This window comes from Ictidomys tridecemlineatus, chromosome 13 (assembly GCF_052094955.1).
Source record: "Ictidomys tridecemlineatus isolate mIctTri1 chromosome 13, mIctTri1.hap1, whole genome shotgun sequence".
Taxonomy (NCBI): domain Eukaryota; kingdom Metazoa; phylum Chordata; class Mammalia; order Rodentia; family Sciuridae; genus Ictidomys; species Ictidomys tridecemlineatus.
The window spans coordinates 30,487,465-30,493,464 of record NC_135489.1 but is presented as its reverse complement, the minus strand read 5'-3'; positions in this window follow the sequence as shown (position 1 = coordinate 30,493,464).

The following is a 6,000-nucleotide window of genomic DNA, read 5'->3' as shown; positions in this document are numbered from 1 at the left end:
AGGTAGACCCACCCTCCCCACACACACACCTTTACCCAAGTGTTGAGAACAATTTTGAGTAACTTTAGACCTTTAGATTCAAATCCTCACCTCTCAGGCCTTCAGTTGTATGTCAGTGATGTCTATGAGGATCATCAGGGGTGAATCTGCAGTTCAACTGGGTGTTTGAAGTACCACGGATCAAACAGCATGTTGACTATGTCATTTTTTCCACGTATGACATTTAACCTTGCCAATTGGAAAAATTTTCCATAGGCAGGAAAGTCAGTTCACATATATTACTACTAAACTCTCCAAATAAAATACCTGGCAGATACTTTGGTAAATTTGAACAAATGAAAGAGCCATGAAGGATAGATATTTCGTTCACCTGTCTAAGAAAGTAACATGCATATTTTCATACATAACATTTCAACTTTGGAGTCTTTTGATGAACCCACTAAAACAACTCTTGTTAACATCAGTGATCAAACTTGATATCCCCTTCTGTCAGCTGCATTTCACAGAACACATCACTTTCTCTTTCTTGAAGTCCTTCCTTCTGTGGCCTTGGGGACACTTTTCCTACTTCATCTCCTCACACTTTTCTTTCTCATACTCCTCTTCTGACTTCTCTTCACTTTACCAAAGTCACAATACTGGGAAATTCCAGGGCTGAGATTTTAGATTCTTCAGTATCTACACACATCCCTTGAGTACCTTCTTCTAAGCTGTGGCTTTATGTTATCTAAATGCTGTTGGCTGTTATCCCTGACCTTTTCTCTAAAGTCCATAATCGTATAATCATTTGCCTCCTCAACATCTACAAGTGTGTGTCTAATAGGCATTAGACTTGAACCTGTATAAAGTAACTCTTTTTTTTCTTTTTTCTTAATTGATTTTATATTTTAAATACATGACAGCAGAATGCATTACAATTCTTATTACACATATACAGCACAATTTTTCATATTTCTGTATATAAAGTATGTTCACACCAATTCATGTCTTCATACATGTACTTTGGATAATGATTTCCATCACATTCTACCATCATTGCTAACCCCCTGCCCCCTCTCTTCCCCTCCCACCCCTCTGCCCTATCTAGAATTCATCTATTCCTCCCATGGACCCCCACCCTACTCTACTGGGTCAGTCAACTTATATCAGAGAAAACATTCGGCATTTGTCTTTTGTGAATTGGCTAAATTCACTTAGCATTATATTCTCCAACTCCTTCCATTTACCTGCAAATGCCATGATTTTATTCTCTTCTATTGCTGAGTAATAACCTGTATAAAATAATCCTTGATTTTACCCCAAACTTGCTCCACCTGATGTTTTCTCCATATGTGTAAATGGTTGTTCCATTTTTTTTTTTCATGTACTTAGGTCTAAAAGCTTGGAGTGATCCTTGAGTCCTCTGTTTAATTTATAACTTACCACAATCCCACAGAAAATTCCATTGGCTCCGCTTTCCAAATAGTAACAGTGTAACTAGTTTTCTTCCTACAAGGACATTCCAGTGGAATCAACCATCATCCTTCAGCAACAGCACTGCAATCTCTTTATAATCTGCTTCCCGACCTACAGATCCATAGAAACTCAAACAATTTTTAAAAACTTTAATCTGATCATAACTCCTCTACTCAAATTCTTCTACTAGTTTGCCATTTCTCCACAGCAGAAGGCAAGTCTCCATGGTTTTGGAGGCTCTAAGTATTAAGCTCTCCCCAACTTCACTGAACCTTTCTCTCTTCACTATACTCAAGCTATCATGGGTTTTCTGCTATTTTTCAAATATATCAGGTTTACTCCTGCCTCAAGATCTTTCCCTTGCCATTTTCCTGGCCAAGAAAATTCTTCTTCCATACATGTAAATGGATCATTCCACTTCCCTTCATCTTCCCACTAATTTTTCCCCTCAAGTCGAATACCCCCCATTCTGGGTTCCTCCTAGTCTTATTTTTCTGAACTACTTATCTCCATAACACTTCTCATCATTCAATATACTGTCTATTATTTATTACCTGTCTTTTTCATTAACCCCACTAGAAGTTAAGCTCTAAATAAGCAAGAAATTCATTGCATTTACTACATATCTCACTGACCAGAATAATGTCTGGAACACAATGGGTATCATAAAAATGCCATGTTTGAATTAGTGAATAAATGAATAGTAATTTTACTAAATAAATGTTAATCTAAGCCTAAAAAGAACACATCTACTTTATAATAGCAATGTCACAAAGCAACATAGGAATCAGGGCTCTAATTATTAGTCAAGGTATCAGTGCTGAGGAAAATGGAAGAAAACGGAGGTAACAATTTGAAGAAAATTAAGAAAGTTATTCGGCCCAAGAAGAAACTTTAAACCAAGTACTTAAATTTTATCTCTAAATATTAGAAGTCTGGAGACGGGAAATGGCTTACTTATGAAGCCCTGGTAACAAAAACTGCCCTGCATCCTATTTGACTCAGCAAGACACATGTCACAGGCAGAGGGAGTAAAACCTATCTGGTTATGGTCCTACAAATAACTGAAATTTTTAGCATTTTTTCATAAATATAACTCTCTAACCGGAAGTTTTCCCCTATTTTTCCTATGCTGATGCAAAAATAAGTCATAATATCTTTGAGATGCTCTGGTTGATTCTTCATTGTTCCAGGTTAAATGTGGAGACCTTGGTTAATTCTGTGTGCTGTTTTTTGGTTTTCTCCTTTTAAAAAGTTGCAGGGTTTTTGGTTTTTTTTATCTGAAATCTCTTTGCTAGTCAACATTTCTTTTCTCTGAGTCATCCTATGACTGAGCATTCCCTAACAGTCTATCAACATCTTTCCTCTTCTCAAACCTTCACTTTGTTCAGTACTACACAATTCAACACCTAATCACATACCTCTTTGATAATATTTAATGTAATTTTATGCATTGCCATTGTTACAGCACATTACCCTTCACATACTAGATACATGTAAATATTTGTTACTTTATATGGGCTATAACATTTTCTGAAAAGTACTGGATTTGGAAGTTAAAGGAACTTGATTCACATCTAAAAGTCTTCACTTTGGAAAAATTTAACCACACAGCTTAATCTATGTTGAGTCTCGTTGTCTGTAAAAGATTATGTCTATCTTCATTTGCAGTGAGGAGAAAAACAGATCATGTAAGTGACCCATATTTGCAATTACAGATGTCTACTGAATTTAAGCTAATTTCCTCTTAAGAATGAGCTTTTGGAGCCTGAGTTTTCAACCCTAGTTGTGGTAGAATCACCTGAAAAGATATTTTAAATACTGATCCTCAGGCCTCACTACAGATTACTTTTTCCCCAGGGAAACTTCCCAAAATTGTCCAGGTGATTCCAGTGTGTAGCCACCCTTGAAGTGCCTGCCTAAGTTCCGAGCCCAGATCTAGCACTTACCTATTTGATATGACTTTGGTCAGGTAAACTGATTCCTCTAGTCTTCAGTCTCCCAGTGTGTAAAGTGGTATTCATATTGGTAACTTCCTCACAGGATTGTTCTGAGGACTCAACGTATCCATGAAAACTGTATAAAAACTGTTCAGAACAAAAATCTCAATAAATGGGGTAAGATTATAAATTAAAAGATTATTAATAAAAAGAAAAGCGGTTTTAATTCTTTCTTCTCAAGGACAGGGGCTATACCTTATGTCTATTTCTTTTCACCAGGATGAGACCAAATAACTAGTGTAGATTTCATTTATGCTTATGGGTGAATTAGGGACTTTTTTAGTGAACAATACAAAGCCCTGAATGAAATCTAAACATACACCAGTATCCACTCACAGATGAGAAAGATGCACAGCTGGAAAAACTGGGAACAATAAGTCACAAAGGGAAGTGAGACATCATACAACCTACAATTTTGCCATTGGTTGCCCTTAGTAGGGGAGCAAGTGGAAAGGGAAGGGAAGGATATAGTTTAACATACTTAAGTTATGAAAATGAGAAATGTGGAGGAATCTCAGGCATCAAGATGAGAGAAATAACAGCTATGGGGCAGGAAAACCTCAAGAGTTTACTGTCACTTCCTTGCCTTAAAGACTTGAGTGTTCCATTACATACATTAAGCATTAACAAGATGATATCAAAAATTTGGTGGTGATCTATCCTTCAAACTTCAAAGACAAACTTATCACAAAGTTCACACCGCATAATGATTGAGTGGTGTCTTTTTCCTCATATTGGGACTTTACAAAATCATAAAGGAACATTAACCTCATACCATGTTTTTCTTAGACAATTTCCAGAAGAAAAATGCTAAATAATTATATTATTATTATTATACTCCAGAATTTTTATTTGATATTCAGTGTGGAGACTAATATGAGGAGCTGGAAAATAATTTCTCTTCACCAATATGATATAGTGTATCTTTACTTTATAACTTCTTTACTAAGAATTCAATAGACCACTTATGTCTACCTTTTAATCCATGAACTTTGCATTCTGTTAATTCCCACAGTGATTACATAATATGAGAAAACGTTTTTCAAAAAAATGAGTTTGTAGTAACAGTAACTAAGTTGACATATGGTGAATTGTTCTATTTTCTGGCATTTTTATTGAAAAAAACCATGATGCTTGCTACATTATAGTAATGATGATGATTATTTCCAACATATTTAATAAAGTGCTTTAGATTTGACTATTTCTATTAAATTAACCAGATGGTGATAGCACATAATTTCACCCAGGAATGTACATTAATTATTAACAATAAATGTAGGGCAAAACAACAGACTTCAGTGATATAACTGCACATCTGCAAAAGAGATTGTTGGCGATTTGAAAATGCTAATTCTGTGATTAATCTTCCATTTGGCGACCGAGCAACAGAAGTGATGCAAAAAAGACTGCTAAGATGAATGATGGCACATGGAGACTTCAAATCATATTCTGATTTCAGACAGCAGAAGGACACTTTTGTAAGCAGGAGGCTCTCACCAAAAATAAGTGTACTTTTGTCACAAACCAGGTTGGAAGATGTGTTACTATTGTCTTTATTTGAAGCATTTGTCCCAGAAAAAAAAAAACAAAAAAAACAGGTTCTTTTCTTCCCTCTTTCCACAGATTTTTTAAACCCACCATCCTCTGACCTACCCCTTTACAAAATCACCATTTTCACGTAGCCTGGCAACTGCCTTTCCACAGCACAAGGAAAATTATCCTCTGCTGTCACAAAGCCATGGTGCTTTCACATCTGGAGTACAACATGCATTTCTGGGCACTCCACCTCAAGGGAGACATAATGACCATGGAAAAGTTCCAAATAATCAAGAGGTCTGATTAAGGACCTTCTGTACAAGAGCAGACTGGAAGAAGAGGACCCTTCCATCCACAAACACACACAAGGGAAGTCCTTAACGTTAAAAATGATGAGTCCACAAGAGGATCATAAGTTGAAGGTCAGCCTTGGCAACTTCGGTAGACCCTGTCTCAAAATAAAAAATAAAAAGGGCTAGTACTGTAGCTCAGTGGTAGAGCACCCCTGGGTCCAATATCTAGTACTGCCAAAAAAAAAATAATAATAATGATGAGTAGGTGGAATCCACATTGGTTGAACAAATCTTGAATGTCAAGAGCACAGATTCTTTAAAAAGAGTCTATATTCTTAATTTTTTTTTTTAGATGAACTTAAATTTTAAAAAGTAGACTGGGGATATATTTACAAACACCTACATTACAAAACTTACCCAGTTTGTAACCCAAGGAGAAATAAAGATTTAAAGTATAATTTTAGAATTGTTATCTGAATTCCCAGAGAATATATCTGTGATGTGCTATGAGCTGTTTTAGGAAAACAGTTGGCTAACAGTAATTACTAATTTACTTTTATAAAGAAACAAGATAACCTATTAGATTCTAACAATCAGTAGTAAGGAATGCTTACTGAGGTCTCTGTATTTCCTTCAAGCAAAAAGTGTTTTTAAAAATCTATTAATAATAGTACCCAAAAAATAACCAAAGTCAGAAAATTTTGTTAGACTAATAA